Source organism: Thalassophryne amazonica, chromosome 13, assembly GCF_902500255.1.
Source record: "Thalassophryne amazonica chromosome 13, fThaAma1.1, whole genome shotgun sequence".
Classification (NCBI taxonomy): domain Eukaryota; kingdom Metazoa; phylum Chordata; class Actinopteri; order Batrachoidiformes; family Batrachoididae; genus Thalassophryne; species Thalassophryne amazonica.
In genome coordinates, this window is record NC_047115.1 from 54,632,344 (window position 1) to 54,645,053 (window position 12,710).

The window sequence follows — 12,710 nt, forward strand, 5'->3', positions numbered from 1 at the left end:
CATCTGAAAAAAAGCACTTAGGGCCCCATCTGTGACAATCTCTGATCTGATAAATGTTCCACCTCCATTACATAATCTATGCTGCATAACACAAGAGCATTTAGGGAGTGTCCAACTTGTCCTATGCGCCATAGAGAGTGCATAATCTGAATATACAACCTGGTCTCACGGCAAATCGTGATTCAGCAGCACAAAATATACATTAATCTATTGGTTCATGTTATTGTGATGAAATGGTAAATGGTAAATGGACTGCATTTATATAGCGCATTTCCATCTGCATCAGATGCTCAAAGCGCTTTACAATTATGCCTCACATTCACCCCGATGTCAGAGTGCTGCCATACAAGACACTCACTACACACCGGGAACAATAGGGGATTAAAGGCCTTGCCCAAGGGCCTTTAGTGATTTTCCAGTCAGGTGGGGATTTGAACCCATGATCTTCTGGACTCAAGCCCAACACCTTAACAACTAGACCATCACCTCCCCTAAAAAGTGCCTCATTTTCAGCACGGCAGCACAAATTAATTATAATTCATTCCGTGATGGCTGCACGAAGTTAAAAGTGAAGCCGGGGGGGGGTTGACTATGGTTAGGGGCGGGGGGTCGGGGTGGTTATGGTTAGGATGGGGGGAAGAGTAAGATTAGGCTATGGTTAACGTTAGGGTCGGGGGTAGGAGTAGGGTTAGGAATAGTGAGTTAAAAAAAAAAGTCACACAAATTTGACTCATTTCGTCACTGGAGCACGAAAAAAATGTGAGATTGGGCTGGAATATAACAGAGCGAAAAGGGATTACCGGTAGATTTATTTCCCCACTTAATTAGTCATGAGCATGTTTTGAACGTAACATGAAATAAACCAATCAATATGTCAACTGTCATCCAACTTTAGAAGCTAAATGTACCACCTGGCACACTCCGTGCACACTGTTATTTGCAAGCAGGCAAAAGTGAGAGGTTCTCTGGAGAGCTAACAAATTTGCACTCGAGCATCGGAAAGCAGACACCAAAGCTCCCTGAGGTGAGATAGGTGTATATTTTACAGCATTGATGAATTTTATTTAATTTAATGGTTAATATGAACCTGAATGTTGCACAGTATAAATATTAGAACCACTCTACACTGGACTGTCGACACAAGACAGCAAACCCAAAAACTGCACCTCACAGCATCTCATTTAAGACCAGTAGACACAGTTCACAATGAGGGCACTGGTACTAGTTATTTACACATGGAAGATGGATATGAAATTACTGCATCAATTGTACACTAATGCTGCATTTACACATAACGACGGCAAATCACGAATTCCACGAAGTATACATTCTTGGCCGTCTGAGCATGAATGTGATGATTTGAGGGAGAGCCATCCAGGTGTCCTCAGGAACGCTGCAACCTGTTAACCACGTGTTGCAATTAATGCCATGGTGTTACTGGCGAATTATCAGGAACTATTACGCATGGTCAAAGAATTAATGTTCGGCGACTGTTTGCATTCCGTTGTGAATTGAGGGCAATTGTCTCCACACATACACACCCATACTCATGCCATCAGCTGCTGACAATTCAGATGGCTCCAGTTTGCTCATCAAAAGCCACAGCAGAAGAACTTTGTGATTGCATACTTAGTTGGGCTCTGTGCCATGGAGTGGCGCAGTGAGGAGGAGGAGACGGAGAGAGTGGTTCCACGTGGCTCTCGTCTCGCGTGTTTTCCCAAACATCAGGTATAGCAGCAGCAGCAGGTGGAACACCTGCAGGAGCGTGCTGATGAGCACTGAAACAAAACTTTTAGTCGACTTGGCGTCACTGTCCTTCTTCAGCATACTGCAGCAATGAAAGTGAATGTGGTGGCAGCAAGGTTTAATTGTGCTCACAGTCAGAGAAGAACGCTGTCACGCTCTATTAAGGATCACCACTAATCACGACGAATCAACACGCTCAGTTGCGACGTCCACGACATGAGGCAAAATGAGAGTGGTGCGTGACATTCATGGAAGGTTTTTGACAGCCAAAAACATGCTCCATGAAAATCCCAATCACGCACATTAAGAAACCTATTCAGATGTGTTAAGTCATGTTAACAATAACAGGAATGTGCCAAGAATGACGCAAATATGACATTCGTAACGGTGCCCTGCCTATGTGTAAACGCAGCATAAAGATTATACTTGGTGCATTGGATTTTAGTTGCTTGTGCTGCGAAAAATAGCTTCAGTCAACCAGCTGCACAGGAATCTCAAGTTTTCTCAACTTCAATGTGATAGTTGGATTAAAAATGGTATGTCACACTTGACTACTTGATATTTCTGTTTAATAAACTCTTGCTCTCAATTTAAATGTACTTAAAACAATATTTTTAAAAAACTAAGCTTCCACAAAGTGCCCTGCCTCAAAGTAATCCTCTTTGATTTTTATCGGGTTGGGACCAAGATAATGTTGAGTTCAATGCTTTGCTCGCAACGACATTTTGACCACAGAGTAATCAAGGATTAATCCACCAACCTTACAGTTGTAGGAAACCTGCTCTACAGTTCCATCAGTTGTTGTCTGCAATCTTATTTCATTGAGATGGCTTGGCTTACTTGATTTTATACTCAACAACAATATAAATGCAACACGTTTGTTTTCATTCACACTTTTTCATGCATAAAGATTTCTTCTATGCACCTAACAGACTTATTTCTCCTGAATTTTGTAAGACTCCTAAACCAAAATTCTGCAAGAATCCTGGTATTTAACCTGTATCTTGATATGCCACACCTGCCAAGTAGATGAATTATCTTGACAAAGGTGAAATGGGTCATGAGTTCAGATTTTAACAGCTTTGTGAACAAAATCATGGAAATAAGCCTGTTTTGTGCACAGAAGAAATCCTCCGATCTTTTCCTTCAACTCATGAACATGGGTGCAAATCATAAGCGTTACGTTATATTTTGTTGAGTATATTTAAAGAACTAACATATTATATAATTTTATTTGCATGCTACCATAAGCTCCACCCCATCAACAACTGAAACGATAACAAATGTTCTGATAAATGCTCCACCTTTATTGTGTGATTTGATGTGGTCCATAGATTTAAAAGGCTGATGTTTCAAAAACTAGACTATGTCATGATGAAGTGCTCTTAAACAATACATAAAGTACGTCATAAAGCTGCAATAAAATTATGTTTCCATGCTGTCGTAGAGCACAGTAACAACACAAGTGAGGCATTAGGGGACCAAGCAGGGCTTACCTCGATTGTTAGCCGGCCGGGTGGTTTTTGAGCAGAAAAGGTTTTCTGCTTTGGCCTGCACAGACTTGAACACATCTTCCTTTCCTCCAGGTCTCTCATCGATCCTGGTTTAAAGACATGAGCTGAGTATCTCTGGCACACAGCCACAGCAACAAACCAGTCATTACATCTCCTCATAACCTCGTAATCAGTCTCATTAAGTAAATGTACCTTCAAGATCAAACTATCTCTCTGTATCCTGTGCGTTTCACAGACTACGTGGGGTAGATTGGTTAAAAGGCTGTTTAACCAAAATCTGGTTTTTAAAGGTACTACCGCGTGGTAGTCTGTCTTCTTGGAGATATTGCTATTACGATCACTCCAGTCAAAGGCCACCTCCTCTTCCTCCTTCTCATTCAGCCAGATGAGCTCCTGAGTCGCCTGCGTTACAAAGTCATGCCGGCTTTCCAGGTGGCTTTGACGCTCTTTGGAACAGTTCTGGAAACAAGTCAGAAAGTTACCATACAAAACAATACTGATAACAGCAAGAACTTATAGGATGAGGATTTTTCTTCTCAACACATCACTTACCAATAGTTTTTCATACTGGCTCTCTAGTTTGTTCAGTTTTTCTGAATATGTATATTTGAGGGTAAGGTCATCTGAATCTGAAACAAAATATGCAGTTGGTGTGTTGGTTGGACTGTCTCATGATAATAAATGTTTAATGCATGGAATGGATTTAAGCATTCAAGTCATAGACAGCTCCAGGGTGCGGCTTGATGGGCCTGTACCCCCTCCACATTATATATAGTATAGAGAATGCCAGTCTACCACAGGGCCACATATATAGACATACAAATACATTCACACTCACCTACATTCATTTTTAAAGTTCCCAATTTACCTACCCTACATGTCCTTGGAAGTGGGAGAAAGAGCCGGAACCACCCGGAAGGGACCCACGCAAACATAAGGAGAACATGCAAATTCCACAAAGAAAGGGCCAGGTGGGAAGCAATCCTGGGACAGTGCTAACCACCAGGCCACGTGCCATCCAAGTTACACTTTTATAGTGTTAAAATATGAAGTTGAAGAAATAAAAAAAAAATCTTGAAAGCCACCACGACTGGAACTTCAGCAATATTTCAAAGAGGTACAAGATAAATAGAATGTACGTACATTAAGACTGCCCATGTTTGCATTAACAACACTTACCTCACTAAATTTGGCATCTTTCAGACTCATCTGAAACTCGTCAATGGCTCTATGTACACTTTTGTGGTTTTGTAAATGAGTTTCCACACTTGGCAAATCAGAACCCCACTCTGCACGATCCAGCTGCAACTTTTAACAAGAAGAATCACATATTCAAACATATAGATCAAACTCAAATGTCAGCAACCAAAGTTGCATCATGTCATATATCCTATGTCATATAGTGATACCTGCATCTCTTCCACCCAGCTCAGAAGGTCCTGAACAATCTTCATGTTAATCTCATCTTCCGTCATGTTAGAGTCTGCCAGCAAGGATTTCGTTAAAGGCTTGCGGATTTGCATGTGTTTCGAATGCCGGAGGCTGCTTGGGTCTATGCCGCCACCACTCCCCATGTAAGCTTGGACTGAAGAAGGCTGCAGGCCAGGGGTCAAGGCAGAGGTCAGGCACGGTGTAAGGCTAGAGGTGAACATGGGTCCAGGGGTAACCAGTCCTCCAGGAGTGAGTGCAGGAGGAATGGCTGGTGTCAGACTTGTGTTTATGCTCTGAGAGAAGCCTGCATTGAGGCTTTGTGTAATGCCTGAGATCATCATTTTGGTTTCTTCTGTTGTCAAAATCCGGCCTTTGCTGTACACAGAAGAACATTCAGCTCTCAAGGCGAGAAGGTCATCTCGGAGCTTGGAAACCCTGTAATCAACAAGAGGAATGTGAGATGCACTCTTTGAAAACCTTCAATGGTCCTAGGCTTTGGAAAAGCCTATGCATGTAACTCTAAAATGCAGTGAGTGAATTAAATAGCTAGATAAATGAATGTGTGTACCCACTCCAAATGTTTAACACAATAACTCAAAAACAATTAATACAATTATCGTGTTTACCTCTAAATTAGAAAGACATATAATGAGGACAAACTGATTACAATCTGGTTAGTGGATGCTGGATGGATAATGGACATTAGAAGCAGGTGGAAAGAGAGAGAGAGGTGATACCTTTTCTGCACAGAAATGTACTAAGTGGAGAAATAAACCAGTATTTGCTGGTTGTCAGGTTCCTGGTTTTTTGGGTTGTTTTGTATTCTGTCTCTTGTTCTGTCTCTGTTCTATCCTTCTGCTTGGGTTTTCTCTGTCTGTTGTTTCTTGCCTTTCTCTCCTGGCTCTTGGTGGTGGGTGTCTCCTCTGTCTGGCCACACCCTGGTTCTGGGTTTCTCCACACATCTGTTCTGAGTTTGCAGTTAATCACCCAGGTGCTTTATAAGCCTCACAGTTTGTCTCTGTCCTTCGCCAGATCGATGTCCTTGTGCCTCTTTCCAGCTCAGTTCCTTGTGTTTTTGCCTTGATTGCTTCATCGTGTTTTTGATTACCTGCCTGTGTACCTCGACCACGCCTAAGCCTATGATTTTTTCTGTTGCTTCTTTTGGACTGCTTATCTGTGTACCGACCTCTGCTACTGAACCAAGTAAATGCTTTTACTCCACTGAGCTGTGTACTCGCGTCCTGCATTTGTGTCCAGCCGCTTCACCAGCCAACCCTGATAGATCGATCTGGCCAACTATGGACGCAGCAGATGCAGACGCTTTCCAGCGGGCGGTACACCACCACAGCCAGCACCTAGCTCATCAGGAGGACCAGCTTGGACCCTGAACACTGGTATTAGCGCACTAGCAAAGCACAAGACACCTTCATGGCCTCCGTGAGCTCTCTGATGGAGCAACTACTGTCAACCGTGAAACATCAGGCTACGACCGACACGGTTCCTGTCGCCTCACCATTTCTGGGACCGTCAGCAGCCCCACTGGCTTCCGTAGCCGTCTCTAACGTCTGTAATCAACTCTCCCGACCTGAGGTTTTCCGGAGAGTCAGGGGATGTGAAGCCCTTTATTACACAGTGTGAGTTACATTTCGAATTGATGTCACCAATGTTTCCGTCTGAACGGGCAAGATAGCATTCGTGATCACTCACCTGACCGGCCGGGCAGCAGCGTGGGCTACAGCTGAGTGGAGCCGCAATTCGCCATCTTGCTCCTCCCTCGCAGCCTTCACCAACTCACTGCAGCAGGTATTCCAACACACCTCTCGGGGCGCGAGGCGGCGCGCTCGTTGATGAAGCTACAGCAAGGCAATCACCGGTGGCCGACTACACCATGATTTTCGGATTTTGGCCGCAAAGAGTGAATGGAATCACGTGGCTCTCACGATTGTTTTCCATGGCCTGAATGACAGCATCCAAAGTCTGCTCATAGCGGTAGATCTGCCCGAAAAACTTGACGACCTCATCGCACTGGCGATCCGAACCGAGTGTCGTTTATCGGACCAACTTTGCCGGGACAGCCATCATCCCGCTCCAAGGGCTGCCTCCATGGCCAACCGGTTGTCTACCTCCAGTTACACAGGAAGCCGCGCCTCTTCCGGTGCTCCCAAGAGCCCATGCAAGTGGGAAGAGCACTTTTCCAATGAAGAACGAGAGCGACACCGTGTGGAGAACTCTGTATTACTGTGTCAATCAGGTCATGTTCTCTCCTTTGTCTGTAAGGGGTGCCCCCGTGCGGCCGAATCAGTAGTGCTGAGTCAATCGCTCCTTCCTCACAAGATGCACTTATTACAGAATTTAAGTCTGATCATGTTGTCTGTACAACCCTGTGTTTATTGATTCCAGAGCTTATTCTAATCTTATGTTGTCATCTCTTGCCAGGTCTCTCAGCCTTAAATTGCACCGGCTTTCACGGCCTTTGGTAGTGCATGCCGTGGATGGCCAAGAGCTGGGCCAAATTGAATTTTGCACGCAATCTGTTAGTATGACCATCCCTGAAAATCATACAGAACAAATTAGCTTCCACATATTTGATAAAATGACTCACTCAGTTATACTGGGGCATCCCTGGCTTCAACGCCATAAGCCACGTCTTGATTGGTCTCGGGGAAAAATTGAGTCATGGGGACCTGCATGTAATGATTCCTGTCTGACAACGTCCGTTGTACCTTCAAGGGTAATAAGGTCAGATCTCGAGGGGTCCCATCTTGCTGTCATGATCTCGCTGAAGTCTTTAGCAAAACTAAGGCTAAGGCACTTCCACCCCACCGCGAGTACGACTGTGCTATTGACCTTCTTCCGGGGACTACGCCACCCCGGGGAAAGTTTTCTCACTGTCTGCACCAGAGCGTCTAGCTATGAACACCTATATTCAGGAGTCACTTGCGGCCGGGTTGATACGTCCTTCATCTTCACCCGCAGGGGCAGGATTCTTCTTCGTTGAGAAGAAAGATAAGACCCTCCGCCCTTGTATTGATTACGAGGACTTAATGACATCACAATCAGAATCGTATCCTTTACCACTTATTTCCTCTGCTTTCGAATTGCTAGAAGGAGCCAAGGTTTTTCCGAAGTTAGATTTACGGAACGCATACACCTGGTACGCATCCGACCGGGGGACGAATGGAAGCCGCCTTTAATACACCCACAGGCCACTACGAGTACCTCGTAATGCCGTTTGGTCTTACTAACGCCACCTGCTGTGTTCCAAAGTCTCGTAAATGACGTATTGCATGAGTACCTTAACAAATGTGTCTTTGTTTATCTCGATGACATACTCATTTACTCACCTGATCTGGAAACTCACACCCAGCAGGTCCAGACCATTCTTCAAACTCTCTGCAAAACGGTCTTTTTGTCAAAGCCGAAAATGCGAGTTCCCGTTCCACAGTATCGTTCTTGGGATTCGTAATTTCTGGGGGGAAGATCCAGATGGATCCTGCTAAGGTTACGGCGGTTCAAGATTGGGTGGTTCTGAGTTGCCGTAAGGACGTCCAGAGGTTCCTTGGTTTCGCCAACTTCTATCGTAAGTTTTCCGTACTTCAGTACCATCGCAGCTCCTCTACATAATGCTACCTCCTCCTCGCAACGGTCTTTTGTACGGACCCCAGATTGCGAGAGGCATTCCAGAACCTAAAGCATCGTTTACAACGGCCCCAGTGTTACTCTCTTCCTGACCCCGCCCGGCAGTTCGTGGTGGAAGGCAATGCATCTGACACTGGAACTGGGGCTGTTCTCTCAAACAAAGCCCAGCGACAATAAATTGCATCCCTGTGCATTTCTGTCCAAAAACTCTCTGCTGCAGAAACAAATTACAGCATCGGAGATCGCTGCTAGCGGTCAAGTGGCCTTGGAGGAGTGGCGCCATTGGTTGGAGGGGGCACAGCTGCCTTTCCTATTTTGGAGACCGACCAAAAATTTAGCTTATCTCTGTACAGCGAAACGGCTTAACGGTCGCAGTCCAGGTGGGCCATTCTTCAGCCAGTTCAATTTTGCGTTATCTTATCGTCCGTCTAAGAATGGGAAGCCAGATGCTCTTTCCCATCTTGGTGACTCTTCTGATTCCATGCCTAATCCAGAAACTATCCTACCCGAAACCTGTTTTTGTGTCAGCACTTACCTGGGATGTTGAAGCGAAAGTAAGGGCAGCGCTAGTTAATACTCCAGTTCCCTCAGACTGCCCCTCCGACAAATTATTCATTCCGACCCCTCTTAGGGGTGAGGTAATCCGTTGGGGACATGATAGTCGATTCTCATGTCATCCAGGTATCCAGAAATGTTTGTGTTAAAGCAGAGATTTTGGTGGCCGCACATGTTAACCGATGTCCAAGAATATGTTAATGCTTGCTCTGTTTGTGCTATGCATAAATCCTCCACTCGCCCTCCTGCGGGTGCTCTGTTACCTCTGCCCATTCGTGTCCGACCATGGACACATATCGCTGTTGACTTTGTGACTGGGTTGCTGGTTTCAAGAGGCAATTCAGTAATTATGACTGTTGTGGATCGTCTGTCCAAATGGTGCATTTTGTACCTTTGCCTAGGCTCCCCTCAGCCAAGGAAACAGCTGAGGCTCTGTTAACTCATGTCTTTAGGCTTCATGGGTTGCCGCAGGATATTGTCTCTGATCGGGGTCCTCAGTTGTTTCACAATTTTGGAGGGAGTTCTGCCGTCTTCTTGGGGTCACATCCAGCCTCACATCCAGTTACCATCCCCAAGCTAATGGTCAAACAGAACGCCTCAACCAGGAACTTGAAAAGGGTCTACGAATCCTAGCCTCCCAGTGCCTCTTGGTCCTCTCTTTACCATGGATAGAACTAGCCCACAACAGCCTACCTACGTCTGCCTCTGGTTTTCACCTTTTCATGTGGTTTTTGGTCATCAGCCATCCCTGTTTGTTTCCACAGATCTATGTTCACCGTTACCTGCAGCTCTGGGACTCATCTTATGTTGCCGACGAACCTGGGAGCGGGCTCGGAGAGCCCTGTTGCGAACTTCACAAGCTACAAGGCCGCAGCGGATCGCAAATGGTCGATCGCTCCCTCCTACGCCCTGGGACAACGAGTTTGGCTTTCCACTCGCCACCTGCCACTGCGTGGAGTGCCTCGGAAACTAGCTCCCAGGTTTGTTGGCCCATTCCCGATATCCAGGATCATTCCCTGTCTCTGTCCGTCTCCGCCTTCCAAGGTCCATGAGGGTTCACCCTACTTTCCATGTCAGCCACCTGAAGCCTGTGCGGTCCAGGCCTTTGAGTCCGCCGGCCGATCCCCCGCCTCCCGCCCGCTTCGTGGATGGGGGCCCGCCTTCATGGTGCGGCGCCTTCTGGGTTCCCGGCAGGGTCGGGTTTCCAGTATTTGGTGGATTGGGCGGGTTATGGCCCCGAGGAGCGTCCTGGATTCCCTCCCGGTTTGTGTTGGACCCCGCCCTTAATCGTGAGTTTCATGCTTCTGACCCTTCTGCTCCTGGCTGTCGGGGGTCGGCCATTGGGGGGGAAGGGAACCTGTCAGGTTCCTGGTTTTTGGGTTGTGTTTGTATTCTGTCTCTTGTTCTGTTTCTGTTCTATCCTCTGCTTGGGTTTTCTCTGTCCTGTTGTTTCTTGCCTTTCTCCTCGGTTCTTGGTGGTGGGTGTCTCCCTCTGTCTGACCACACCCTGGTTCTGGGAGTTTCTCCACACCCTGTTCTGAGTTTGCAGTTAATCACCCAGGTGCTTTATAAGCCTCACAGTTTGTCTCTGTCCTTCGCCAGATCGATGTGCCTTGTGCCTCTTTCCAGCTCATTCCTTGTGTTTTTGCCTTGACTGCTTCATCGTGTTTTTGATTACCTGCCTGTGTACCTTGACCACGCCTAAGCCTGATGATTTTGTTACTGTTGCTTCTTTTGGACTGCTTATCTGTGTACTGACCTCTGCTACCGAACCAAGTAAATGCTTTTACTCCACTGAGCTGTGTACTCGCGTCCTGCATTTGTGTCCAGCCGGCTTCACCAGCCAACCTGATACTGGTTTTCTGACTGTTGTGTTTTAAAATACAAATAACACAGTTATAAATCCACACAACCAGTGTTCATTTTGAGAGACTGTTAATGGCCAACTAATTACTGCAAGAAAGACAGTAACAATTTATATTGTACCTTTGGACTAGGTGATCTGCAAAGGGGAATTTCCCATCCAGAAGAATTTGGATATCCAACACTTGCTGTCTGAGAATATTCTCACATTCCAAAAGGTATCCGCAACCTCAGCTTCATTTATGCACTGGATACCAGACTCAAGCCTCTTTGCATCCTGATCAGGCCATAAACAGAATGAGACTCCAGACAAACAACTGGATTTGATCACATATAACAAACTGAGCTAGTTTAGTGTTGCAGTGATCAAGCACTTTGGCATGCAATGCTGTTATTTGTACTTCACTAGCATACAAGACAGAATACTTTGATAAAGCTCTATCTGATAGGCAATACTAAATGTGTGAAAAATAAATATACACCTTAACTGGCATATGCAAAAAAGAAAGAAAGAAAGAAAAAATTTAAAAGGCAACAACAAAGCCCAGATTTCAGCACTGTAGCACTGCTCTGAACGACAGTACGCCGTTCTAAACGCCACCGCGTTCCAAACGCCGATGGGCGGCGGTTAGTATAAAACGCTAGTGCGCTGCATGCAGGCCTCTCACTCGCGGCCAGCTCCGATATTTTTGCAGAGAAGCTCCAGTATGCCTCCTAAAAGAAAGTTGGCAGCGGCAAGGACAAAGAAGGAAACCAAGAGGTCTGGTTCAGAAGCAGAGGGAGGCCTGTGGTGGAGACGGCAACACGTTGAGGGGGGAAAGAAGGAGAAGAAAAAGGCTGAGGATGATCTCCCTCCCCTTGCAGTGACAGAGGCATGTATTCCTGCTGCTTCAGCCTATTATACTCTGGGGTTGGTGCCTATATGCAAATGATCCTGGAGTAACGCAGGATTGCCTGGATAAAAACCTGGGTATTAACCAGCGGTACACAGGGCATTATCGGCGGCAGCAGAACACCGCCGTTTTCATGCGCGTCTTAACCTGCGATTGTAAGGATAGAATTGGGTATTAACCCCCGTTCCTGACGTGTGCCGGATGCTACGGCGTCAAAACGGATTAGCGGCGTTTTATCCGTGTATTTGCGGATAGTACGGCGGTCAAAACGCCGGCGAAATGCTCCGCCCCTTTACACCGCGAAACAGCCGGAACTACCGCGAAATTCGGTCTACGTACTACCCGCCGACAAAACCGTCTATGTGTAAACGGGGCTTAACTCTCCCTGGAGGATCCTGAGGCATTCCCAAGTCAGCTGGGAAATATAACCCTCCAGCATGTCCTGGGTCTCGCCCGGGGCCTCCTACTACTCCGAGTCCCTCCCGGATAGTTGAGCTTCTTAACCTGGCCAAGAGTGTAAGCCCAGATACCCAACAAAGGAATCTCATTTCTGTGGCTGTATCTGCGACCTTATTCTTTCGGTCACTACCCCCGTGAGGAAGCACAGTGCGACAGTAGTGCACACTTTCAAACAGAAACAGCCCTATAGTACTGAAATCTGCATAGCAAAATTGTCAGCATTGACAACAGAAAGTGTATAAATGTTTCCCCTCTTATCAGTGGATGACTGTTATCATGGATTGAAGAGTGAATTAACACTCTTGAAAGTTTCAAGTTTTTTACGTTTAAGTTAACAGTCGGTGTAGGGTTAACACTAGAAAAGTATTCAACACCGAAAAGAGGGGACAGATATAGACACTTTCTAGTGTTAACAATGTGATCTTGCTGTGTAGAGTTTGGTATTTATAAGGTAGTCTCCCACATATTCACTCCACAAACTGCCTTATGCTATCTACTGTTCATGCTCAACACTCAGTATCATTTTTCTTCAAAAAAGGAAACATGTCTACACAGATGTCTCTCATGTGTGTGATCATTTAGAGTAAGGGTGTGCATGAAGGCAAAGATG

At 46.0% G+C, this 12,710-nt stretch overlaps 1 protein-coding gene across 1 annotated transcript in view; it reads right to left on the reverse strand.

Moving 5' to 3' along the window:
* The window catches only part of dst (dystonin), a 318,051-nt gene that overhangs the window by 142,755 nt on the left and 162,586 nt on the right, over positions 1 to 12,710 (reverse strand). The window lies entirely within an intron of this gene.